This window comes from Oryzias latipes, chromosome 18 (assembly GCF_053564925.1).
Source record: "Oryzias latipes strain Hd-rR chromosome 18, Olatipes_Hd-rR_3.1".
NCBI classification, from domain to species: domain Eukaryota; kingdom Metazoa; phylum Chordata; class Actinopteri; order Beloniformes; family Adrianichthyidae; genus Oryzias; species Oryzias latipes.
Window position 1 is genome coordinate 33027475 of NC_136254.1, and position 25645 is coordinate 33053119.

Consider the following 25645-nt stretch of genomic DNA (forward strand, 5'->3'; position numbering starts at 1 on the left):
CCCACACAGTTCCGTTGATAAAGCTCACCGCCTCCACTCTGTTTTGTGGAAAGCCTATGTTCCTTTGACTGCGCCAGTGTCAATACTTGCTTTTGAGTAGCAGGACATGTCAATAGAGTTCTTTCTTTCCATCAGGGTGTCAAGAGGCATGGTGGCCAAGTGGTAAGGCGTTGGTCTTGTAAACCAAAAATCATGGGTTCAATCCCCATCCGTGCCTGAAATGGCATTGGTAGACTGACCACAAACAACCTGGCAAGTGCAATGTTATTAAAAACCCTTAGCTCACTTGTATATTCACAGAGCACGTTGCTTCATTTTGTGTTGCAGGCCCTGCCAATAAAGCTCTTTCTTTACCTTTACGCATACCAAGACATGGTTCACAAGTGGTAAGGTGTTGGTCTATCCGGCCGAACACCATGGGCTCAATTCACATTGGTGCCTGCAATGGCGTAGGGAGACTAAACATTAAACAAAGTCTTGTGGGACTACTAGGAGAGGGGAATTTTAGATTCACTTCCAAGACCTTGGGCATTAACTCTGTACCAGTTCAACTGGCCCTTTCTTACAAATGGACTATTAAAGGACAGGTTCTTACAGACTTTGCTGCTCGTCCTTTATCCTGCACCTTGTCTAGCAATCCAGAATGGCGCCGTAAGAGAACTTAAAAAAACGCCTCAAACCCCACTATTGCAGTTGGTTATATCACACTCAAACTCTTGACATCAACAGTGATCACTGCAAACAAGAAGCAGAGTGGCGCAGCGGAAGCGTGCTGGGCCCATAACCCAGAGGTCGATGGACCGAAACCATCCTCTGCTAACAAATTTGTCTTTCAGCATATCGCCTTGTTTTTAGGGGAAATGTGGCTTTAGTCTCTATTATTATTGCCTGCATCCTACTGAAAACAAGTTTTTTGGCGGGCCTTGTCTATTCTCAGTTTGTAGATATCATATTGGGGAATGGTGAATCCAGCCGAAAAAAACTTTCGTTTTTCAAGCCCATCAAAATGTCTAGCTAGCATGACAAATTTATCTCCCTTTAAACAACACCGGCTTGTGCCATTTAGCTTCTCTTTCATGCTAACGGCACCTTCATTGAGCACTTAGCACTTTGCCAAACAGCACAAAGAGGTAGAATGTTAAATGGCCGTATTGTTTAACTCTTTCATGAAGCATTCTCTCAGGCGAGCATTTTCAGGCAATTTATCCTGAAACCTTAGGTCTGCTTAGGCAGGTATATCAGACTCAAACTGGTGCCAAAAACACTGACAGAGAAGACAACAGAAGCAGAGTGGCGCAGCGGAAGCGTGCTGGGCCCATAACCCAGAGGTCGATGGATCGAAACCATCCTCTGCTAACTATGATGATGACAGGGCAGATTATTGCCATGACATTAAATAATGCATGCCTCCTACTGAAAATGCAGTTTAATGGGCTTTCTCTCATCTTACTTTAGAAACAACCCCAGCGTCAGCCACTGCGCTTCTTTTTTCATGCTAACAGCGCCTCATTGAGAACTTAGTTGCCAAACTGCACAAAGAGGTAGAATCTTCACACACTCACAATGTTTAACTCTCTCATGGAGCATTCTTTCAGGCAACCATTTTCTTCCCCACACAGTTCCGTTGATAAAGCTCACCGCCTCCACTCTGTTTTGTGGAAAGCCCATGTTCCTATGACTGCGCCAGTGTCAATACTTGCTTTTGAGTAGCAAGACATGTCAATAGAGTTCTTTCTTTCCATCAGCGTGTCAAGAGGCATGGTGGCCAAGTGGTAAGGCGTTGGTCTTGTAAACCAAAAATCATGGGTTCAATCCCCATCCGTGCCTGAAATGGCATTGGTAGACTGACCACAAACAACCTGGCAAGTGCAATGTGATTAAAAACCCTTTGCTCACTTGTATATGCACAGAGCACGTTGCTTCATTTTGTGTTGCAGGCCCTGCCAATAAAGCTCTTTCTTTACCTTTACGCATACCAAGACATGGTTCACAAGTGGTAAGGTGTTGGTCTATCCGGCCGAACACCATGGGCTCTGTTCACATTGGTGCCTGCAATGGCGTAGGGAGACTAAACATTAAACAAAGTCTTGTCGGACTACTAGGAGAGGGGAATTTTAGATTCACTTCCAAGACCTTGGGCATTAACTCTGAACCAGTTCAACTGGCCCTTTCTTACAAATGGACTATTAAAGGACAGGTTCTTACAGACTTTGCTGCTCGTCCTTTATCCTGCACCTTGTCTAGCAATCCAGAATGGCGCCGTAAGAGAACTTAAAAAAACGCCTCAAACCCCACTATTGCAGTTGGTTATATCACACTCAAACTCTTGACATCAACAGTGATCACTGCAAACAAGAAGCAGAGTGGCGCAGCGGAAGCGTGCTGGGCCCATAACCCAGAGGTCGATGGACCGAAACCATCCTCTGCTAACTAATCTGTCTTTCAGCATATCGCCTTGTTTTTAGGGGAAATGTGGCTTTAGTCTCTCTTATTATTGCATGCATCCTACTGAAAACAAGTTTTTTGGCGGGCCTTGTCTATTCTCAGTTTGTAGATATCATATTGGGGAATGGTGAATCCAGCCGAAAAAAACTTTCGTTTTTCAAGCCCATCAAAATGTCTAGCTAGCATGACAAATTTATCTCCCTTTAAACAACACCGGCTTGTGCCATTTAGCTTCTCTTTCATGCTAACGGCACCTTCATTGAGCACTTAGCACTTTGCCAAACAGCACAAAGAGGTAGAATGTTAAATGGGCGTATTGTTTAACTCTTTCATGAAGCATTCTCTCAGGCGAGCATTTTCAGGCAATTTATCCTGAAACCTTAGGTCTGCTTAGGCAGGTATATCAGACTGAAACTGGTGCCAAAAACACTGACAGAGAAGACAACAAAGGCAGAGTGGCGCAGCGGAAGCGTGCTGGGCCCATAACCCAGAGGTCGATGGATCGAAACCATCCTCTGCTAACTATGATGATGACAGGGCAGATTATTGCCATGACATTAAATAATGCATGCCTCCTACTGAAAATGCAGTTTAATGGGCTTTCTCTCATCTTACTTTAGAAACAGCCACTGCGCTTCTTTTTTCAAGCTACCAGCGCCTCATTGAGAACTTAGTTGCCAAACTGCACAAAGAGGTAGAATCTTCACACGCTCACAATGTTTAACTCTCTCATGGAGCATTCTTTCAGGCAACCATTTTCTTCCCCACACAGTTCCGTTGATAAAGCTCACCGCCTCCACTCTGTTTTGTGGAAAGCCTATGTTCCTTTGACTGCGCCAGTGTCAATACTTGCTTTTGAGTAGCAGGACATGTCAATAGAGTTCTTTCTTTCCATCAGGGTGTCAAGAGGCATGGTGGCCAAGTGGTAAGGCGTTGGTCTTGTAAACCAAAAATCATGGGTTCAATCCCCATCCGTGCCTGAAATGGCATTGGTAGACTGACCACAAACAACCTGGCAAGTGCAATGTTATTAAAAACCCTTAGCTCACTTGTATATTCACAGAGCACGTTGCTTCATTTTGTGTTGCAGGCCCTGCCAATAAAGCTCTTTCTTTACCTTTACGCATACCAAGACATGGTTCACAAGTGGTAAGGTGTTGGTCTATCCGGCCGAACACCATGGGCTCAATTCACATTGGTGCCTGCAATGGCGTAGGGAGACTAAACATTAAACAAAGTCTTGTGGGACTACTAGGAGAGGGGAATTTTAGATTCACTTCCAAGACCTTGGGCATTAACTCTGTACCAGTTCAACTGGCCCTTTCTTACAAATGGACTATTAAAGGACAGGTTCTTACAGACTTTGCTGCTCGTCCTTTATCCTGCACCTTGTCTAGCAATCCAGAATGGCGCCGTAAGAGAACTTAAAAAAACGCCTCAAACCCCACTATTGCAGTTGGTTATATCACACTCAAACTCTTGACATCAACAGTGATCACTGCAAACAAGAAGCAGAGTGGCGCAGCGGAAGCGTGCTGGGCCCATAACCCAGAGGTCGATGGACCGAAACCATCCTCTGCTAACAAATTTGTCTTTCAGCATATCGCCTTGTTTTTAGGGGAAATGTGGCTTTAGTCTCTATTATTATTGCCTGCATCCTACTGAAAACAAGTTTTTTGGCGGGCCTTGTCTATTCTCAGTTTGTAGATATCATATTGGGGAATGGTGAATCCAGCCGAAAAAAACTTTCGTTTTTCAAGCCCATCAAAATGTCTAGCTAGCATGACAAATTTATCTCCCTTTAAACAACACCGGCTTGTGCCATTTAGCTTCTCTTTCATGCTAACGGCACCTTCATTGAGCACTTAGCACTTTGCCAAACAGCACAAAGAGGTAGAATGTTAAATGGCCGTATTGTTTAACTCTTTCATGAAGCATTCTCTCAGGCGAGCATTTTCAGGCAATTTATCCTGAAACCTTAGGTCTGCTTAGGCAGGTATATCAGACTCAAACTGGTGCCAAAAACACTGACAGAGAAGACAACAGAAGCAGAGTGGCGCAGCGGAAGCGTGCTGGGCCCATAACCCAGAGGTCGATGGATCGAAACCATCCTCTGCTAACTATGATGATGACAGGGCAGATTATTGCCATGACATTAAATAATGCATGCCTCCTACTGAAAATGCAGTTTAATGGGCTTTCTCTCATCTTACTTTAGAAACAACCCCAGCGTCAGCCACTGCGCTTCTTTTTTCATGCTAACAGCGCCTCATTGAGAACTTAGTTGCCAAACTGCACAAAGAGGTAGAATCTTCACACACTCACAATGTTTAACTCTCTCATGGAGCATTCTTTCAGGCAACCATTTTCTTCCCCACACAGTTCCGTTGATAAAGCTCACCGCCTCCACTCTGTTTTGTGGAAAGCCCATGTTCCTATGACTGCGCCAGTGTCAATACTTGCTTTTGAGTAGCAAGACATGTCAATAGAGTTCTTTCTTTCCATCAGCGTGTCAAGAGGCATGGTGGCCAAGTGGTAAGGCGTTGGTCTTGTAAACCAAAAATCATGGGTTCAATCCCCATCCGTGCCTGAAATGGCATTGGTAGACTGACCACAAACAACCTGGCAAGTGCAATGTGATTAAAAACCCTTTGCTCACTTGTATATGCACAGAGCACGTTGCTTCATTTTGTGTTGCAGGCCCTGCCAATAAAGCTCTTTCTTTACCTTTACGCATACCAAGACATGGTTCACAAGTGGTAAGGTGTTGGTCTATCCGGCCGAACACCATGGGCTCTGTTCACATTGGTGCCTGCAATGGCGTAGGGAGACTAAACATTAAACAAAGTCTTGTCGGACTACTAGGAGAGGGGAATTTTAGATTCACTTCCAAGACCTTGGGCATTAACTCTGAACCAGTTCAACTGGCCCTTTCTTACAAATGGACTATTAAAGGACAGGTTCTTACAGACTTTGCTGCTCGTCCTTTATCCTGCACCTTGTCTAGCAATCCAGAATGGCGCCGTAAGAGAACTTAAAAAAACGCCTCAAACCCCACTATTGCAGTTGGTTATATCACACTCAAACTCTTGACATCAACAGTGATCACTGCAAACAAGAAGCAGAGTGGCGCAGCGGAAGCGTGCTGGGCCCATAACCCAGAGGTCGATGGACCGAAACCATCCTCTGCTAACTAATCTGTCTTTCAGCATATCGCCTTGTTTTTAGGGGAAATGTGGCTTTAGTCTCTCTTATTATTGCATGCATCCTACTGAAAACAAGTTTTTTGGCGGGCCTTGTCTATTCTCAGTTTGTAGATATCATATTGGGGAATGGTGAATCCAGCCGAAAAAAACTTTCGTTTTTCAAGCCCATCAAAATGTCTAGCTAGCATGACAAATTTATCTCCCTTTAAACAACACCGGCTTGTGCCATTTAGCTTCTCTTTCATGCTAACGGCACCTTCATTGAGCACTTAGCACTTTGCCAAACAGCACAAAGAGGTAGAATGTTAAATGGGCGTATTGTTTAACTCTTTCATGAAGCATTCTCTCAGGCGAGCATTTTCAGGCAATTTATCCTGAAACCTTAGGTCTGCTTAGGCAGGTATATCAGACTCAAACTGGTGCCAAAAACACTGACAGAGAAGACAACAGAAGCAGAGTGGCGCAGCGGAAGCGTGCTGGGCCCATAACCCAGAGGTCGATGGATCGAAACCATCCTCTGCTAACTATGATGATGACAGGGCAGATTATTGCCATGACATTAAATAATGCATGCCTCCTACTGAAAATGCAGTTTAATGGGCTTTCTCTCATCTTACTTTAGGAACAACCCCAGCGTCAGCCACTGCGCTTCTTTTTTCAAGCTAACAGCGCCTCATTGAGAACTTAGTTGCCAAACTGCACAAAGAGGTAGAATCTTCACACACTCACAATGTTTAACTCTCTCATGGAGCATTCTTTCAGGCAACCATTTTCTTCCCCACACAGTTCCGTTGATAAAGCTCACCGCCTCCACTCTGTTTTGTGGAAAGCCCATGTTCCTATGACTGCGCCAGTGTCAATACTTGCTTTTGAGTAGCAGGACATGTCAATAGAGTTCTTTCTTTCCATCAGGGTGTCAAGAGGCATGGTGGCCAAGTGGTAAGGCGTTGGTCTTGTAAACCAAAAATCATGGGTTCAATCCCCATCCGTGCCTGAAATGGCATTGGTAGACTGACCACAAACAACCTGGCAAGTGCAATGTGATTAAAAACCCTTTGCTCACTTGTATATGCACAGAGCACGTTGCTTCATTTTGTGTTGCAGGCCCTGCCAATAAAGCTCTTTCTTTACCTTTACGCATACCAAGACATGGTTCACAAGTGGTAAGGTGTTGGTCTATCCGGCCGAACACCATGGGCTCTATTCACATTGGTGCCTGCAATGGCGTAGGGAGACTAAACATTAAACAAAGTCTTGTGGGACTACTAGGAGAGGGGAATTTTAGATTCACTTCCAAGACCTTGGGCATTAACTCTGTACCAGTTCAACTGGCCCTTTCTTACAAATGGACTATTAAAGGACAGGTTCTTACAGACTTTGCTGCTCGTCCTTTATCCTGCACCTTGTCTAGCAATCCAGAATGGCGCCGTAAGAGAACTTAAAAAAACGCCTCAAACCCCACTATTGCAGTTGGTTATATCACACTCAAACTCTTGACATCAACAGTGATCACTGCAAACAAGAAGCAGAGTGGCGCAGCGGAAGCGTGCTGGGCCCATAACCCAGAGGTCGATGGACCGAAACCATCCTCTGCTAACTAATCTGTCTTTCAGCATATCGCCTTGTTTTTAGGGGAAATGTGGCTTTAGTCTCTATTATTATTGCCTGCATCCTACTGAAAACAAGTTTTTTGGCGGGCCTTGTCTATTCTCAGTTTGTAGATATCATATTGGGGAATGGTGAATCCGGCCGAAAAAAACTTTCGTTTTTCAAGCCCATCAAAATGTCTAGCTAGCATGACAAATTTATCTCCCTTTAAACAACACCGGCTTGTGCCATTTAGCTTCTCTTTCATGCTAACGGAACCTTCATTGAGCACTTAGCACTTTGCCAAACAGCACAAAGAGGTAGAATGTTAAATGGCCGTATTGTTTAACTCTTTCATGAAGCATTCTCTCAGGCGAGCATTTTCAGGCAATTTATCCTGAAACCTTAGGTCTGCTTAGGCAGGTATATCAGACTCAAACTGGTGCCAAAAACACTGACAGAGAAGACAACAGAAGCAGAGTGGCGCAGCGGAAGCGTGCTGGGCCCATAACCCAGAGGTCGATGGATCGAAACCATCCTCTGCTAACTATGATGATGACAGGGCAGATTATTGCCTAACATTAAATAATGCATGCCTCCTACTGAAAATGCAGTTTAATGGGCTTTCTCTCATCTTACTTTAGAAACAGCCACTGCGCTTCTTTTTTCAAGCTAACAGCGCCTCATTGAGAACTTAGTTGCCAAACTGCACAAAGAGGTAGAATCTTCACACACTCACAATGTTTAAATCTCTCAAGGAGCATTCTTTCAGGCAACCATTTTCTTCCCCTCACAGTTCCTTTGATAAAGCTCACCGCCTCCACTCTGTTTTGTGGAAAGCCCATGTTCCTATGACTGCGCCAGTGTCAATACTTGCTTTTGAGTAGCAGGACATGTCAATAGAGTTCTTTCTTTCCATCAGGGTGTCAAGAGGCATGGTGGCCAAGTGGTAAGGCGTTGGTCTTGTAAACCAAAAATCATGGGTTCAATCCCCATCCGTGCCTGAAATGGCATTGGTAGACTGACCACAAACAACCTGGCAAGTGCAATGTGATTAAAAACCCTTTGCTCACTTGTATTTGCACAGAGCACGTTGCTTCATTTTGTGTTGCAGGCCCTGCCAATAAAGCTCTTTCTTTACCTTTACGCATACCAAGACATGGTTCACAAGTGGTAAGGTGTTGGTCTATCCGGCCGAACACCATGGGCTCTATTCACATTGGTGCCTGCAATGGCGTAGGGAGACTAAACATTAAATAAAGTCTTGTGGGACTACTAGGAGAGGGGAATTTTAGATTCACTTCCAAGACCTTGGGCATTAACTCTGTACCAGTTCAACTGGCCCTTTCTTACAAATGGACTATTAAAGGACAGGTTCTTACAGACTTTGCTGCTCGTCCTTTATCCTGCACCTTGTCTAGCAATCCAGAATGGCGCCGTAAGAGAACTTAAAAAAACGCCTCAAACCCCACTATTGCAGTTGGTTATATCACACTCAAACTCTTGACATCAACAGTGATCACTGCAAACATGAAGCAGAGTGGCGCAGCGGAAGCGTGCTGGGCCCATAACCCAGAGGTCGAAGGACCGAAACCATCCTCTGCTAACTAATCTGTCTTTCAGCATATCGCCTTGTTTTTAGGGGAAATGTGGCTTTAGTCTCTATTATTATTGCCTGCATCCTACTGAAAACAAGTTTTTTGGCGGGCCTTGTCTATTCTCAGTTTGTAGATATCATATTGGGGAATGGTGAATCCAGCCGAAAAAAACTTTCGTTTTTCAAGCCCATCAAAATGTCTAGCTAGCATGACAAATTTATCTCCCTTTAAACAACACCGGCTTGTGCCATTTAGCTTCTCTTTCATGCTAACGGCACCTTCATTGAGCACTTAGCACTTTGCCAAACAGCACAAAGAGGTAGAATGTTAAATGGCCGTATTGTTTAACTCTTTCATGAAGCATTCTCTCAGGCGAGCATTTTCAGGCAATTTATCCTGAAACCTTAGGTCTGCTTAGGCAGGTATATCAGACTCAAACTGGTGCCAAAAACACTGACAGAGAAGACAACAGAAGCAGAGTGGCGCAGCGGAAGCGTGCTGGGCCCATAACCCAGAGGTCGATGGATCGAAACCATCCTCTGCTAACTATGATGATGACAGGGCAGATTATTGCCATGACATTAAATAATGCATGCCTCCTACTGAAAATGCAGTTTAATTGGCTTTCTCTCATCTTACTTTAGAAACAGCCACTGCGCTTCTTTTTTCAAGCTAACAGCGCCTCATTGAGAACTTAGTTGCCAAACTGCACAAAGAGGTAGAATCTTCACACACTCACAATGTTTAACTCTCTCATGGAGCATTCTTTCAGGCAACCATTTTCTTCCCCACACAGTTCCGTTGATAAAGCTCACCGCCTCCACTCTGTTTTGTGGAAAGCCCATGTTCCTATGACTGCGCCAGTGTCAATACTTGCTTTTGAGTAGCAGGACATGTCAATAGAGTTCTTTCTTTCCATCACCGTGTCAAGAGGCATGGTGGCCAAGTGGTAAGGCGTTGGTCTTGTAAACCAAAAATCATGGGTTCAATCCCCATCCGTGCCTGAAATGGCATTGGTAGACTGACCACAAACAACCTGGCAAGTGCAATGTGATTAAAAACCCTTTGCTCACTTGTATATGCACAGAGCACATTGCTTCATTTTGTGTTGCAGGCCCTGCCAATAAAGCTCTTTCTTTACCTTTACACATACCAAGACATGGTTCACAAGTGGTAAGGTGTTGGTCTATCCGGCCGAACACCATGGGCTCAATTCACATTGGTGCCTGCAATGGCGTAGGGAGACTAAACATTAAACAAAGTCTTGTGGGACTACTAGGAGAGGGGAATTTTAGATTCACTTCCAAGACCTTGGGCATTAACTCTGTACCAGTTCAACTGGCCCTTTCTTACAAATGGACTATTAAAGGACAGGTTCTTACAGACTTTGCTGCTCGTCCTTTATCCTGCACCTTGTCTAGCAATCCAGAATGGCGCCGTAAGAGAACTTAAAAAAACGCCTCAAACCCCACTATTGCAGTTGGTTATATCACACTCAAACTCTTGACATCAACAGTGATCACTGCAAACAAGAAGCAGAGTGGCGCAGCGGAAGCGTGCTGGGCCCATAACCCAGAGGTCGAAGGACCGAAACCATCCTCTGCTAACTAATCTGTCTTTCAGCATATCGCCTTGTTTTTAGGGGAAATGTGGCTTTAGTCTCTATTATTATTGCCTGCATCCTACTGAAAACAAGTTTTTTGGCGGGCCTTGTCTATTCTCAGTTTGTAGATATCATATTGGGGAATGGTGAATCCAGCCGAAAAAAACTTTCGTTTTTCAAGCCCATCAAAATGTCTAGCTAGCATGACAAATTTATCTCCCTTTAAACAACACCGGCTTGTGCCATTTAGCTTCTCTTTCATGCTAACGGCACCTTCATTGAGCACTTAGCACTTTGCCAAACAGCACAAAGAGGTAGAATGTTAAATGGCCGTATTGTTTAACTCTTTCATGAAGCATTCTCTCAGGCGAGCATTTTCAGGCAATTTATCCTGAAACCTTAGGTCTGCTTAGGCAGGTATATCAGACTCAAACTGGTGCCAAAAACACTGACAGAGAAGACAACAGAAGCGAGTGGCGCAGCGGAAGCGTGCTGGGCCCATAACCCAGAGGTCGATGGATTGAAACCATCCTCTGCTAACTATGATGATGACAGGGCAGATTATTCCCATGACATTAAATAATGCATGCCTCCTACTGAAAATGCAGTTTAATTGGCTTTCTCTAATCTTACTTTAGAAACAGCCACTGCGCTTCTTTTTTCAAGCTAACAGCGCCTCATTGAGAACTTAGTTGCCAAACTGCACAAAGAGGTAGAATCTTCACACACTCACAATGTTTAACTCTCTCTTGGAGCATTCTTTTTTTTTTTTTTTTTTTTTTTTTTTTAGGAAAGAGGGGAAGAAGAAAGAGGGATGTTAGAGAGAGGGGGGGTAGGGGGTGATAATAGGAGGGGAAGGGGGATAAGACCATGAAGCAGCATAAAGCAACAAGTTTACTGGTTGTTAATCATTATGGTAAGGTTCAAATGTAAAAAAAAAACAAAAAAAAAAGAAAGGGCGGAGCCTGTCCACACACACACTCAAATGTTATAAACACACTTGTTAGTTGCAAAAATGTCCACCTGTCGACATGTACACAAAACAGATAGTGTTCACACGCATACTTATGCCTTAAAACCAACTAGTGTGAAATATTTCAGTCATTCAGTCTGTTGAGCTGACACCTGTGCTCAGGTGAGTGTTTATGTTCTTCTAAAATGGATGGTGGAACGTGAAAAGAAGGAGGGAGAGTGCCCAGCCATCCCCACCCCAAGACCCCCACCGCACCAGCAGCGGCAGCCGGACTCCCCCCAACACCACACGGGAACCGGCAGGGAACAACCGCCGCCCGGGCGACCAAGCCCGCCACCCAGGCCAGGGCCAGCAGGGCCGCCGCAAGGCCCCCAGAGCCAGAGAGCAGGGAGGCACGGAGGGAAAGAGGGCGCCGCCCCAGCCCAACCAGGAGAGCAGCCCCCCCCGCCGCGCCGGGAGAACCCAACGCAGGGCCCCACCGGAGAAGGACGCCCACAGCCCCAGACGAGCACCCCACCACCACCCAGGAGTTCCGGGCATCCCCCCGCCCCAACCCCAGGTACGGGCCAGGACCCCCCAAGGGAGACCCACTCCGCACTCCAGGCAGCCATCCGCCCGGCCAACGGTTGGTCCAGGGAGGAGCGAGGCAGGGGCCCGCCGCCCCCGCCCAGGAGGGGGGAACCCCGGGGAAAAAAGAGGGCCCACAAGGGGTGTTGTAAATATGGCCCGACCAGGCTCGGCCACAGTTGGAAATTTGGCGGGGCCCAGCAATCAGGAGCAAGGACCAGAACCCACCCCCCAGGGACACGAACACCCCCGGCTCAGATGTAATGTGAACCCCCCCACCGCACGGAGAGAGCACCGCCGGGCCCAGGAAGCCAGCACCCCGGGGACACAGCCGCCGTTGCAAAGGGGCCCGCACCCCCCACCAGGGAAGAGGCAGGGGACAGATGGTCCTAGGTCCCACCTTCCTTGCAAAATGTGTGTGCGTGTATGTGTGTTTGAGAGAGTGTGTGTGTGCATGTGTGTGTGTTTATGTTGGGATGTATATATTGAGGGGGGAGGGGTGTGTGTACTAAGGGGGGTGCGGTTAAAATTGGCGGGTAGGGCACTAAGGGGACGTCTCCTGATTACTCACAGTGACGTCCCCTCACCCTCCCCACCAAGGGGCCCTAAATGTCTAAGGTGCGGTTAAAATTGGCGGGTAGGGTGCTAGGAGGACATCCGCTGCTTGCTGGCAGTGATGTCCAAGCACCCCCCCTACCAAGGGCCCTACATGTCTAAGGTGCAAATAAAACCGAAAGAGGGGGGGCCCACTCCATACGGCAACCACAGGAGGGGGGTCACTGCCTAGTGAACCCCCCCCCCCAAGGCTCATCGCAGGCTAAGCCCCCCACCCCCTCACCCTATTATGAGGTTATATGAGGAAGGGGGTAAGTTGGGGACAGATGATAGACTGTCCCCCGGTGGTCAAACAGCCGTCCCCCGCCCCCCCCCCCCAGCAAGGGGGCCAGGCCCACCCAGCCCCGGGGCCCCACCCCCGGAGGCGCAGACACCCCAGGCCCAGCACCACCACCCCCACACAGAGAGAGGGGAGCCAGAAAGCGCCGGCCCCCCCCGGAGCAAGCCCAGGCCCCCACCCCCAAACGCCGGCCCTAGAAGAGCTCTGGTCAGGCCTCGACGGGACCGAGGCAGCCAACCGACCGGGGAAACCGCCGATGGCCTCAGCGGAGACCCCGACCCGTCAACCCCCCCTGCCCCGTACCAATAGGGCCCCCCCCCTCCCCCAGAATGCCCCCCCACAGGACAGGGCCGACAAGACCCCCACCCCACCCCACCCCCAGACCCCGCAGCCGAAGCGGATGACACCCAGAGCGACCGGGGGCCCCAAGAGGGTTGTCCCGTCCCGCCCCAGAGCCAGGGAAGGGCCGATCCCAGCCCCAGGTGTAGACGGGAAGCCCATCCAGCGCCGCTGGGCCCCCCCCCCCCCGAGCAGCGCCCCCCGCCAACCCCCCCCAGCACAGGCAAAGGGACCACCCCCCCAAGCCAAGCCAGACCACCACCCCACCCCCCCCACCACGCACCCCCACACCCAAGCCCAGAGGACCACGCAGCGCCCCAGGCCGCCCCACCCAGGCGCCGGACCCGACCCCCCGACCAACGGAGCCCCCACCACCCCCGGCCAGGCACCGGAGGCCCCGACCCCCACCCCGGCCCACGGCAGAAGGGCAAGGAGCAGCGACGACCATGCCCCCCCCACCCCCTAAGTCACGGAGTTAGCTATGGGAGACCAGAGAGACCGAATTCTTTCAAAGTTACTTGAACTTTGGGCTGACATTTTTTCCAAGCTGATATGATCAAGCAGCAGATTTCTGTGTTGACTTATATTTATATTTTTTTTGCTTTTCCAATTTATTAAAATAGTTTTTTTAGCAATGCAAAGAGTTATGAAAATGATAGAGCCTAATCCTCCTTCTACATCGATGGCACTCATGTCACCAAGCACACAAAGTGACGGTGAAGCTGTGATTGAAACCTTAAGCCAGACTGATAGATCGGCACATACCTGCTGCCAGAGAGCCTGGACAGGCGTGCAGAACCATAGTGCATGCATGTAATTGTCGGGTAGATTACTGTCACAGTGCTGACAAATGTCTGAGTTACTGAGACCCATCTTGAACATCCTCTGTCCAGTGTAGTAAATTCTGTGAAGAGTTTTGAAATGGATTAGCTGCAGATTTGGATTTTTTGTCATTTTAAAGGTGTTTAGACAAAGTTCTGACCAAAAACTTTCATCTGTGCTGATGCTCAAATCCGCATCCCATTTTGTTGTCGGAAGTGAAATATTGTTATCTAAATTACATAAAAGTTTGTATATTTTGGAGAGAGTTTTATTCATTGAGAAATTGATCAGAGTGGTAACTACATCTGGTAGCTTTAAATCGTTGTCTCTGTATTTAAACTTTTTAGTAATAATTGATTTAAGTTGCTGATATTCCAAGAAGTTATATATTCCATGTTTGTCTTGAAGTTCCTGGGGAGTTATGAATCTTCTATCAATAATTATGTGCTCTAGTTGTTTTATGCCCCCTGCTTGCCAAGCTGGGAAGTGGATAATTTTTTTGTTTATGAGGATGTCTGGGTTGTTCCAGATGGGTGTCATTTTGCACGGTTGAATTGATGATTTTGATATTTTGAGAAATTCCCACCAGGCTGTTAAAGTGGCATTTATATTAATACTTTTGAAACAATCCTGTTTTTTAACTATTTGACTAATAAATGGAAGATCTGACAGGTTGATCTTTCCACATAACGCCTGTTCCAAGTCTAACCATGAGTTGGTTTCTGGATTATTTTTTAACCATTTTAAGATGTATTGTAATCTATTTGCAAGAAAGTAATTGTGGAAGTTAGGTAATTCTAATCCTCCACAGCTTTTTGCAGATTTTAAAGTTTTTAGACTAATTCTTGCAGGTTTATTGTTCCATAGAAAGCTTGATATGGATGAGTCTAATGTTTTGAACCATTTTAATGGCGGTTGTGTGGGAATCATTGAGAAGAGATAATTAACTTTGGGTAAGATTTTCATTTTAACCGTGGCTACCTTGCCCATAAGGGACAAAGGCAGGTTGGTCCAGCGTGTTAGGTCGTCCTGTATGTTTTTCAGTAATGGGGTGTAGTTTAGCAGCACCAGTTCTGATATTTTGGGGGAAAAATAAATACCTAGATATTTTATATTGCCTGATTTAACTGGTATTGTGAGTCCTTGCTCCGCATTACTGTTCAGTGGTAATAAAACAGATTTATTCCAATTAATGGAATAGTCTGATATAGAAGAGAATTCATTAATGATTGTTGCCGTTTCATTTACAGAATGTATATTACTTAAAAACAGTAATATGTCATCTGCATAGAGACTAATTTTATGATGGCTGTGTTTGGTTTTAATTCCTTTAATACTCTCATTCTGTCTTATTGCTGCAGCTAGAGGCTCGATAAATATTGCAAAAAGCGAGGGGGAGAGTGGGCAACCCTGTCTAGTTCCTCTTCCAAGAAAAAACCTGTTGGAAGTCTGTTTATTAGTTCTAACTGATGCATTGGGGTTGTGATATAATATTTTGATCCAATTGATGAATGATTCTCCAAACCCAAACTTATGGAGGGCAGCAATGAGGAACTTCCAATTTACTCTATCAAAGGCTTTTTCAGCATCCAGTGATAGTATAGTCATTTCCTGGTTTTTGATGGTGGCAAAGTCTATTATGTTAACGAGTCTGCGGACATTGTCATCCGAGTGTCTGCCTTTGATGAATCCAGTTTGATCAAAGTCAATTATGTGAGGAGTGACTTTTTCTATTCTCTGTGCTAGTGCTTTGCAGATAATTTTTACATCTGCATTAATTAAAGAAATGGGGCGATAGCTTGAAGGACTCGTGGGGTCTTTGTCTGGTTTTAGAAGAAGGATAATGTTGGCAGAGTTCATGTTAGGTGGTAGAGATTGGCTTTCATTGATAAATTTTACCGTTTTATAAAACGTTGGTGCCAGTTGTTCCCAGAATTCCTTATAAAACTCTGCAGGAAAGCCGTCAGGCCCTGGTGCTTTACCATTAGGCATAAGTAACAGAGCTTCATGAAGCTCAGACAACGAGAGCGGAGAGTCTAAATTTGTGATTTGATCTTCGTTTAACTTGGGCAGGTTTATATTGTTGAGAAATGAGTTGATGCTTTGTTCTGATGGATTGATCTGTGGAGTGTATAAGTTTTGATAAAAGTCTTTAAACGCATTATTAATTTTTACCGGGTCATGGGTGACATTCCCTGTTTGGTCCATAATCGAAGTGATTGTTGATTTTTCTTTATTAATTTTAAGCTGATTAGCTAGAAATTTGCCAGATTTATTTGAGTTTTCATATCTTTCCAGTCGAAGCCTTTGTATCTGGAATTGTGTTTGTTTATTGATGATGTCATTTAACTGCAGCTTTAAATTTTTCAGGTCCCCCAGTATGTGTTCCTGTGCAGAAGCAGCATAAGCAGTCTCCAGAGTTTTTATTTTATTTCCTAATTCTAATAAATCTGCTTTCTCCTTGCGTTTTTTATGCGTTGAATAAGAGATGATTTTCCCTCTCATGACTGCTTTTGCTGCTTCCCAAAGAATACTTGGTGATATTTCAGAAGTATCGTTGAATTCTAAGAAGGTTGCCCACTCTTTTTTAAAGAATTCAATAAATTCCTGGTCTTTTAACAGAGACGTATTAAACCTCCAGGTTGAACCCGAGGGTCTGGGTACTTCCCTTGAAATAGTAACAGAAACTGGTGCATGGTCACTGATAATAATTGGATGAATGTTGGAACTTTTAATTTCTTTCAAAAGGGAGTTACTGACTAATAAATAATCTAAACGAGATTGTGAATGGTGAACTGGAGAAAAAAAGGTGAACCCCTTAGTGCTTGGATGACATGAGCGCCAAGCGTCGCAGAGACCCAGATCATTCATGTACTGCTTTAGAATACTTGCAGACTGCCATGTACGCTGGTTTGCTGCTGTGCTGAGTCTGTCAAGTTCAGGGTCCAAAACAAGGTTGACGTCTCCTCCTATAATGATTGTGGAGTCAGAGTGAACTGAGAGTGAGGTGAAGAATCTGTGAAAGAAGGAAGAGTCGTCAACATTCGGGCCATAGATGCTGGCGATGCAAAAGTCTTTATTCTGAATGGATATATTAATGATTACAAATCTGCCTTCTGGGTCAGTAACTGTATCCTTATGAGTAAATGTAACATTTTTATTAATCAAAACTGCAACCCCTCTTTGTTTGGAGTTGAAACTGGCAGAATACATAACTGGATACTGGGAACAGCACAGGAGATGACCAGCTGATAATGATAAATGGGTCTCCTGCAGCAGAGCTATATCTGCTTTAAGATCATTCAGGTGATTTAACACTTTCAATCTCTTTGGCCCAGAACCAAGTCCACGCACATTCCAGCTAACGATGTTAAGACTGCTCATAGCTGTTCTAACCGGGAGAGTGCAAGGCTAAATAGTGCGTGTGCCCGTCCGTGTGCGCGTGCCCGCTGTGCGTACCTGCTACACTGACAAGCGCTGTGCGTAGGAGGTGGACATGTCTTGGCTATGAGCTGCATGTTATGTGCGTCCTGTGTGAGCCTAAGTGAGGTTTTTGCAGTTTATCAACGTGTGTGTGCGGGATCGCGTGTGCATGCTCTTATGCGCGCTAGTATGCGCGCGCGCCCGTTCCGTGCATAAATAAATACTCACCATGGTTGCGTTGACTTTACCTGATTCACATATGAGGACATGGGAAGGGGGGGGGACAAGAGAAAAGAGAGAGGGAAAGAGAAAGAACAAAAAACAAAAACAACGAAACAACAACAGAAACATGAATGTGAGAGAAAGAAAAAACACTTTTCCTGAGAGGTGTGGATTATTGATGATCCGATTATTTCCTATTCAGTTAAATAAGTTTGCGGGTTTCTTCTGGGCAGCGCAGATGTCAGTGCGCCTCTGAAAGCCTTCAGCACAGCCAGGGTGTTACCTCTGGGTCCCGGAACAGCTTGCCATTCACAAAAAGTTTATCAACAGCAACCACCGCGCGTGCTCCAGCAGACAGGTGCTTCCTCCTCAGCGGGAAGAGGATTTTCCGACGGCGGAGGATCTCGCCTGGAAACTGATCATTCACGCTGTAATGTGTGTCTTTCAGCTCGCGCCCTCTGCTTTTTACCTGCATCTTTTGTTTATAATGTTCAAATTTAGCAACAATAGGACGGGGACGCTGATTGTCCGGCCTCTTTCCTCCGAGCCGGTGAACCCTGTGGAAGGAGATCTTCTGGACTTCTTCCTTGGGGAGTTTCAGGTGGACCTCTATAAAGGACTTAACAATGTTCTCCGGGACTTCCCCTGCCTCTTCTGGAATCCCTGCGAACACTAGATTGTCCCTCATGCTCCTCGCCTGAAGATCCAGGAGGGTTTCCTTGATGGATCGGTTTTCCTCAGAGAGACGGGCGGTGTCGTGGCTCCTCTTGGAGCATTCTTTCAGGCAACCATTTTCTTCCCCACACAGTTCCGTTGATAAAGCTCACCGCCTCCACTCTGTTTTGTGGAAAGCCCATGTTCCTATGACTGCGCCAGTGTCAATACTTGTTTTTGAGTAGCAGGACATGTCAATAGAGTTCTTTCTTTCCATCAGGGTGTCAAGAGGCATGGTGGCCAAGTGGTAAGGCGTTGGTCTTGTAAACCAAAAATCATGGGTTCAATCCCCATCCGTGCCTGAAATGGCATTGGTAGACTGACCACAAACAACCTGGCAAGTGCAATGTGATTAAAAACCCTTTGCTCACTTGTATATGCACAGAGCACGTTGCTTCATTTTGTGTTGCAGGCCCTGCCAATAAAGCTCTTTCTTTACCTTTACACATACCAAGACATGGTTCACAATTGGTAAGGTGTTGGTCTATCCGGCCGAACACCATGGGCTCTATTCACATTGGTGCCTGCAATGGCGTAGGGAGACTAAACATTAAACAAAGTCTTGTGGGACTACTAGGAGAGGGGAATTTTAGATTCACTTCCAAGACCTTGGGCATTAACTCTGTACCAGTTCAACTGGCCCTTTCTTATAAATGGACTATTAAAGGACAGGTTCTTACAGACTTTGCTGCTCGTCCTTTATCCTGCACCTTGTCTAGCAATCCAGAATGGCGCCGTAAGAGAACTTAAAAAAACGCCTCAAACCCCACTATTGCAGTTGGTTATATCACACTCAAACTCTTGACATCAACAGTGATCACTGCAAACAAGAAGCAGAGTGGCGCAGCGGAAGCGTGCTGGGCCCATAACCCAGAGGTCGATGGACCGAAACCATCCTCTGCTAACTAGTTTGTCTTTCAGCATATCGCCTTGTTTTTAGGGGAAATGTGGCTTTAGTCTCTATTATTATTGCCTGCATCCTACTGAAAACAAGTTTTTTGGCGGGCCTTGTCTATTCTCAGTTTGTAGATATCATATTGGGGAATGGTGAATCCAGCCGAAAAAAACTTTCGTTTTTCAAGCCCATCAAAATGTCTAGCTAGCATGACAAATTTATCTCCCTTTAAACAACACCGGCTTGTGCCATTTAGCTTCTCTTTCATGCTAACGGCACCTTCATTGAGCACTTAGCACTTTGCCAAACAGCACAAAGAGGTAGAATGTTAAATGGCCGTATTGTTTAACTCTTTCATGAAGCATTCTCTCAGGCGAGCATTTTCAGGCAATTTATCCTGAAACCTTAGGTCTGCTTAGGCAGGTATATCAGACTCAAACTGGTGCCAAAAACACTGACAGAGAAGACAACAGAAGCAGAGTGGCGCAGCGGAAGCGTGCTGGGCCCATAACCCAGAGGTCGATGGATCGAAACCATCCTCTGCTAACTATGATGATGACAGGGCAGATTATTGCCATGACATTAAATAATGCATGCCTCCTACTGAAAATGCAGTTTAATGGGCTTTCTCTCATCTTACTTTAGGAACAACCCCAGCGTCAGCCACTGCGCTTCTTTTTTCAAGCTAACAGCGCCTCATTGAGAACTTAGTTGCCAAACTGCACAAAGAGGTAGAATCTTCACACTCTCACAATGTTTAACTCTCTCATGGAGCATTCTTTCAGGCAACCATTTTCTTCCCCTCACAGTTCCGTTGATAAAGCTCACCGCCTCCACTCTGTTTTGTGGAAAGCCCATGTTCCTATGACTGCGCCAGTGTCAATACTTGCTTTTGAGTAGCAGGACATGTCAATAGAGTTCTTTCTTTCCATCAGGGTGTCAAGAGGCATGGTGGCCAAGTGGTAAGGCGTTGGTCTTGTAAACCAAAAATCATGGGTTCAATCCCCATCCGTGCCTGAAATGGCATTGGTAGACTGACCACAAACAACCTGGCAAGTGCAATGTGATTAAAAACCCTTTGCTCACTTGTATATGCACAGAGCACGTTGCTTCATTTTGTGTTGCAGGCCCTGCCAATAAAGCTCTTTCTTTACCTTTACACATACCAAGACATGGTTCACAAGTGGTAAGGTGTTGGTCTATCCGGCCGAACACCATGGGCTCTATTCACATTGGTGCCTGCAATGGCGTAGGGAGACTAAACATTAAACAAAGTCTTGTGGGACTACTAGGAGAGGGGAATTTTAGATTCACTTCCAAGACCTTGGGCATTAACTCTGTACCAGTTCAACTGGCCCTTTCTTACAAATGGACTATTAAAGGACAGGTTCTTACAGACTTTGCTGCTCGTCCTTTATCCTGCACCTTGTCTAGCAATCCAGAATGGCGCCGTAAGAGAACTTAAAAAAATGCCTCAAACCCCACTATTGCAGTTGGTTATATCACACTCAAACTCTTGACATCAACAGTGATCACTGCAAACAAGAAGCAGAGTGGCGCAGCGGAAGCGTGCTGGGCCCATAACCCAGAGGTCGATGGACCGAAACCATCCTCTGCTAACTAGTTTGTCTTTCAGCATATCGCCTTGTTTTTAGGGGAAATGTGGCTTTAGTCTCTATTATTATTGCCTGCATCCTACTGAAAACAAGTTTTTTGGCGGGCCTTGTCTATTCTCAGTTTGTAGATATCATATTGGGGAATGGTGAATCCAGCCGAAAAAAACTTTCGTTTTTCAAGCCCATCAAAATGTCTAGCTAGCATGACAAATTTATCTCCCTTTAAACAACACCGGCTTGTGCCATTTAGCTTCTCTTTCATGCTAACGGCACCTTCATTGAGCACTTAGCACTTTGCCAAACAGCACAAAGAGGTAGAATGTTAAATGGCCGTATTGTTTAACTCTTTCATGAAGCATTCTCTCAGGCGAGCATTTTCAGGCAATTTATCCTGAAACCTTAGGTCTGCTTAGGCAGGTATATCAGACTCAAACTGGTGCCAAAAACACTGACAGAGAAGACAACAGAAGCAGAGTGGCGCAGCGGAAGCGTGCTGGGCCCATAACCCAGAGGTCGATGGATCGAAACCATCCTCTGCTAACTATGATGATGACAGGGCAGATTATTGCCATGACATTAAATAATGCATGCCTCCTACTGAAAATGCAGTTTAATGGGCTTTCTCTCATCTTACTTTAGAAACAGCCACTGCGCTTCTTTTTTCAAGCTAACAGCGCCTCATTGAGAACTTAGTTGCCAAACTGCACAAAGAGGTAGAATCTTCACACACTCACAATGTTTAACTCTCTCATGGAGCATTCTTTCAGGCAACCATTTTCTTCCCCACACAGTTCCGTTGATAAAGCTCACCGCCTCCACTCTGTTTTGTGGAAAGCCCATGTTCCTATGACTGCGCCAGTGTCAATACTTGCTTTTGAGTAGCAGGACATGTCAATAGAGTTCTTTCTTTCCATCACCGTGTCAAGAGGCATGGTGGCCAAGTGGTAAGGCGTTGGTCTTGTAAACCAAAAATCATGGGTTCAATCCCCATCCGTGCCTGAAATGGCATTGGTAGACTGACCACAAACAACCTGGCAAGTGCAATGTGATTAAAAACCCTTTGCTCACTTGTATATGCACAGAGCACATTGCTTCATTTTGTGTTGCAGGCCCTGCCAATAAAGCTCTTTCTTTACCTTTACACATACCAAGACATGGTTCACAAGTGGTAAGGTGTTGGTCTATCCGGCCGAACACCATGGGCTCAATTCACATTGGTGCCTGCAATGGCGTAGGGAGACTAAACATTAAACAAAGTCTTGTGGGACTACTAGGAGAGGGGAATTTTAGATTCACTTCCAAGACCTTGGGCATTAACTCTGTACCAGTTCAACTGGCCCTTTCTTACAAATGGACTATTAAAGGACAGGTTCTTACAGACTTTGCTGCTCGTCCTTTATCCTGCACCTTGTCTAGCAATCCAGAATGGCGCCGTAAGAGAACTTAAAAAAACGCCTCAAACCCCACTATTGCAGTTGGTTATATCACACTCAAACTCTTGACATCAACAGTGATCACTGCAAACAAGAAGCAGAGTGGCGCAGCGGAAGCGTGCTGGGCCCATAACCCAGAGGTCGAAGGACCGAAACCATCCTCTGCTAACTAATCTGTCTTTCAGCATATCGCCTTGTTTTTAGGGGAAATGTGGCTTTAGTCTCTATTATTATTGCCTGCATCCTACTGAAAACAAGTTTTTTGGCGGGCCTTGTCTATTCTCAGTTTGTAGATATCATATTGGGGAATGGTGAATCCAGCCGAAAAAAACTTTCGTTTTTCAAGCCCATCAAAATGTCTAGCTAGCATGACAAATTTATCTCCCTTTAAACAACACCGGCTTGTGCCATTTAGCTTCTCTTTCATGCTAACGGCACCTTCATTGAGCACTTAGCACTTTGCCAAACAGCACAAAGAGGTAGAATGTTAAATGGCCGTATTGTTTAACTCTTTCATGAAGCATTCTCTCAGGCGAGCATTTTCAGGCAATTTATCCTGAAACCTTAGGTCTGCTTAGGCAGGTATATCAGACTCAAACTGGTGCCAAAAACACTGACAGAGAAGACAACAGAAGCGAGTGGCGCAGCGGAAGCGTGCTGGGCCCATAACCCAGAGGTCGATGGATTGAAACCATCCTCTGCTAACTATGATGATGACAGGGCAGATTATTCCCATGACATTAAATAATGCATGCCTCCTACTGAAAATGCAGTTTAATTGGCTTTCTCTAATCTTACTTTAGAAACAGCCACTGCGCTTCTTTTTTCAAGCTAGCAGCGCCTCATTGAGAACTTAGTTGCCAAACTGCACAAAGAGGTAGAATCTTCACACACTCACAATGTTTAACTCTCTCTTGGAGCATTCTTTCAGGCAACCATTTTCTTCCCCACACAGTTCCGTTGATAAAGCTCACCGCCTCCACTCTGTTTTGTGGAAAGCCCATGTTCCTATGACTGCGCCAGTGTCAATACTTGTTTTTGAGTAGCAGGACATGTCAATAGAGTTCTTTCTTTCCATCAGGGTGTCAAGAGGCATGGTGGCCAAGTGGTAAGGCGTTGGTCTTGTAAACCAAAAATCATGGGTTCAATCCCCATCCGTGCCTGAAATGGCATTGGTAGACTGACCACAAACAACCTGGCAAGTGCAATGTGATTAAAAACCCTTTGCTCACTTGTATATGCACAGAGCACGTTGCTTCATTTTGTGTTGCAGGCCCTGCCAATAAAGCTCTTTCTTTACCTTTACACATACCAAGACATGGTTCACAAGTGGTAAGGTGTTGGTCTATCCGGCCGAACACCATGGGCTCTATTCACATTGGTGCCTGCAATGGCGTAGGGAGACTAAACATTAAACAAAGTCTTGTGGGACTACTAGGAGAGGGGAATTTTAGATTCACTTCCAAGACCTTGGGCATTAACTCTGTACCAGTTCAACTGGCCCTTTCTTACAAATGGACTATTAAAGGACAGGTTCTTACAGACTTTGCTGCTCGTCCTTTATCCTGCACCTTGTCTAGCAATCCAGAATGGCGCCGTAAGAGAACTTAAAAAAACGCCTCAAACCCCACTATTGCAGTTGGTTATATCACACTCAAACTCTTGACATCAACAGTGATCACTGCAAACAAGAAGCAGAGTGGCGCAGCGGAAGCGTGCTGGGCCCATAACCCAGAGGTCGATGGACCGAAACCATCCTCTGCTAACTAGTTTGTCTTTCAGCATATCGCCTTGTTTTTAGGGGAAATGTGGCTTTAGTCTCTATTATTATTGCCTGCATCCTACTGAAAACAAGTTTTTTGGCGGGCCTTGTCTATTCTCAGTTTGTAGATATCATATTGGGGAATGGTGAATCCAGCCGAAAAAAACTTTCGTTTTTCAAGCCCATCAAAATGTCTAGCTAGCATGACAAATTTATCTCCCTTTAAACAACACCGGCTTGTGCCATTTAGCTTCTCTTTCATGCTAACGGCACCTTCATTGAGCACTTAGCACTTTGCCAAACAGCACAAAGAGGTAGAATGTTAAATGGGCGTATTGTTTAACTCTTTCATGAAGCATTCTCTCAGGCGAGCATTTTCAGGCAATTTATCCTGAAACCTTAGGTCTGCTTAGGCAGGTATATCAGACTCAAACTGGTGCCAAAAACACTGACAGAGAAGACAACAGAAGCAGAGTGGCGCAGCGGAAGCGTGCTGGGCCCATAACCCAGAGGTCGATGGATCGAAACCATCCTCTGCTAACTATGATGATGACAGGGCAGATTATTGCCATGACATTAAATAATGCATGCCTCCTACTGAAAATGCAGTTTAATGGGCTTTCTCTCATCTTACTTTAGGAACATCCACTGCGCTTCTTTTTTCAAGCTAACAGTGCCTCATTGAGAACTTAGTTGCCAAACTGCACAAAGAGGTAGAATCTTCACACACTCACAATGTTTAACTCTCTCATGGAGCATTCTTTCAGGCAACCATTTTCTTCCCCTCACAGTTCCGTTGATAAAGCTCACCGCCTCCACTCTGTTTTGTGGAAAGCCCATGTTCCTATGACTGCGCCAGTGTCAATACTTGCTTTTGAGTAGCAGGACATGTCAATAGAGTTCTTTCTTTCCATCAGGGTGTCAAGAGGCATGGTGGCCAAGTGGTAAGGCGTTGGTCTTGTAAACCAAAAATCATGGGTTCAATCCCCATCCGTGCCTGAAATGGCATTGGTAGACTGACCACAAACAACCTGGCAAGTGCAATGTGATTAAAAACCCTTTGCTCACTTGTATATGCACAGAGCACGTTGCTTCATTTTGTGTTGCAGGCCCTGCCAATAAAGCTCTTTCTTTACCTTTACGCATACCAAGACATGGTTCACAAGTGGTAAGGTGTTGGTCTATCCGGCCGAACACCATGGGCTCTATTTACATTGGTTCCTGCAATGGCGTAGGGAGACTAAACATTAAACAAAGTCTTGTGGGACTACTAGGAGAGGGGAATTTTAGATTCACTTCCAAGACCTTGGGCATTAACTCTGTACCAGTTCAACTGGCCCTTTCTTACAAATGGACTATTAAAGGACAGGTTCTTACAGACTTTGCTGCTCGTCCTTTATCCTGCACCTTGTCTAGCAATCCAGAATGGCGCCGTAAGAGAACTTAAAAAAACGCCTCAAACCCCACTATTGCAGTTGGTTATATCACACTCAAACTCTTGACATCAACAGTGATCACTGCAAACAAGAAGCAGAGTGGCGCAGC

General features: G+C 45.5%; 21 non-coding genes across 21 annotated transcripts; all 21 read left to right on the forward strand.

Annotated features, from left to right (window-relative positions):
• The first annotated feature begins 145 nt into the window (after positions 1-145).
• trnat-ugu (transfer RNA threonine (anticodon UGU)) lies at positions 146-217 on the forward strand. Its single transcript has one exon. It is a non-coding gene; the product is annotated as a tRNA-Thr (tRNA).
• A 1067-nt stretch (positions 218-1284) lies between these two features.
• On the forward strand, positions 1285-1356 carry trnam-cau (transfer RNA methionine (anticodon CAU)). Its single transcript has one exon. It is a non-coding gene; the product is annotated as a tRNA-Met (tRNA).
• A 399-nt stretch (positions 1357-1755) lies between these two features.
• On the forward strand, positions 1756-1827 carry trnat-ugu (transfer RNA threonine (anticodon UGU)). Its single transcript has one exon. It is a non-coding gene; the product is annotated as a tRNA-Thr (tRNA).
• Positions 1828-2894: 1067 nt separating this feature from the next.
• trnam-cau (transfer RNA methionine (anticodon CAU)) lies at positions 2895-2966 on the forward strand. The gene has a single exon. It is a non-coding gene; the product is annotated as a tRNA-Met (tRNA).
• Positions 2967-3353: 387 nt separating this feature from the next.
• Positions 3354-3425, forward strand: trnat-ugu (transfer RNA threonine (anticodon UGU)). Its single transcript has one exon. It is a non-coding gene; the product is annotated as a tRNA-Thr (tRNA).
• A 1067-nt stretch (positions 3426-4492) lies between these two features.
• trnam-cau (transfer RNA methionine (anticodon CAU)) lies at positions 4493-4564 on the forward strand. Its single transcript has one exon. It is a non-coding gene; the product is annotated as a tRNA-Met (tRNA).
• A 399-nt stretch (positions 4565-4963) lies between these two features.
• On the forward strand, positions 4964-5035 carry trnat-ugu (transfer RNA threonine (anticodon UGU)). Its single transcript has one exon. It is a non-coding gene; the product is annotated as a tRNA-Thr (tRNA).
• Positions 5036-6102: 1067 nt separating this feature from the next.
• trnam-cau (transfer RNA methionine (anticodon CAU)) lies at positions 6103-6174 on the forward strand. The gene has a single exon. It is a non-coding gene; the product is annotated as a tRNA-Met (tRNA).
• A 399-nt stretch (positions 6175-6573) lies between these two features.
• Positions 6574-6645, forward strand: trnat-ugu (transfer RNA threonine (anticodon UGU)). Its single transcript has one exon. It is a non-coding gene; the product is annotated as a tRNA-Thr (tRNA).
• Positions 6646-7712: 1067 nt separating this feature from the next.
• trnam-cau (transfer RNA methionine (anticodon CAU)) lies at positions 7713-7784 on the forward strand. Its single transcript has one exon. It is a non-coding gene; the product is annotated as a tRNA-Met (tRNA).
• Positions 7785-8170: 386 nt separating this feature from the next.
• On the forward strand, positions 8171-8242 carry trnat-ugu (transfer RNA threonine (anticodon UGU)). Its single transcript has one exon. It is a non-coding gene; the product is annotated as a tRNA-Thr (tRNA).
• Positions 8243-9309: 1067 nt separating this feature from the next.
• trnam-cau (transfer RNA methionine (anticodon CAU)) lies at positions 9310-9381 on the forward strand. Its single transcript has one exon. It is a non-coding gene; the product is annotated as a tRNA-Met (tRNA).
• Positions 9382-9768: 387 nt separating this feature from the next.
• Positions 9769-9840, forward strand: trnat-ugu (transfer RNA threonine (anticodon UGU)). Its single transcript has one exon. It is a non-coding gene; the product is annotated as a tRNA-Thr (tRNA).
• Positions 9841-18624: 8784 nt separating this feature from the next.
• trnat-ugu (transfer RNA threonine (anticodon UGU)) lies at positions 18625-18696 on the forward strand. The gene has a single exon. It is a non-coding gene; the product is annotated as a tRNA-Thr (tRNA).
• Positions 18697-19763: 1067 nt separating this feature from the next.
• trnam-cau (transfer RNA methionine (anticodon CAU)) lies at positions 19764-19835 on the forward strand. The gene has a single exon. It is a non-coding gene; the product is annotated as a tRNA-Met (tRNA).
• A 399-nt stretch (positions 19836-20234) lies between these two features.
• On the forward strand, positions 20235-20306 carry trnat-ugu (transfer RNA threonine (anticodon UGU)). The gene has a single exon. It is a non-coding gene; the product is annotated as a tRNA-Thr (tRNA).
• A 1067-nt stretch (positions 20307-21373) lies between these two features.
• trnam-cau (transfer RNA methionine (anticodon CAU)) lies at positions 21374-21445 on the forward strand. The gene has a single exon. It is a non-coding gene; the product is annotated as a tRNA-Met (tRNA).
• A 387-nt stretch (positions 21446-21832) lies between these two features.
• Positions 21833-21904, forward strand: trnat-ugu (transfer RNA threonine (anticodon UGU)). Its single transcript has one exon. It is a non-coding gene; the product is annotated as a tRNA-Thr (tRNA).
• A 1525-nt stretch (positions 21905-23429) lies between these two features.
• Positions 23430-23501, forward strand: trnat-ugu (transfer RNA threonine (anticodon UGU)). The gene has a single exon. It is a non-coding gene; the product is annotated as a tRNA-Thr (tRNA).
• A 1067-nt stretch (positions 23502-24568) lies between these two features.
• trnam-cau (transfer RNA methionine (anticodon CAU)) lies at positions 24569-24640 on the forward strand. Its single transcript has one exon. It is a non-coding gene; the product is annotated as a tRNA-Met (tRNA).
• A 387-nt stretch (positions 24641-25027) lies between these two features.
• Positions 25028-25099, forward strand: trnat-ugu (transfer RNA threonine (anticodon UGU)). The gene has a single exon. It is a non-coding gene; the product is annotated as a tRNA-Thr (tRNA).
• The last annotated feature ends 546 nt before the right edge of the window (positions 25100-25645 follow it).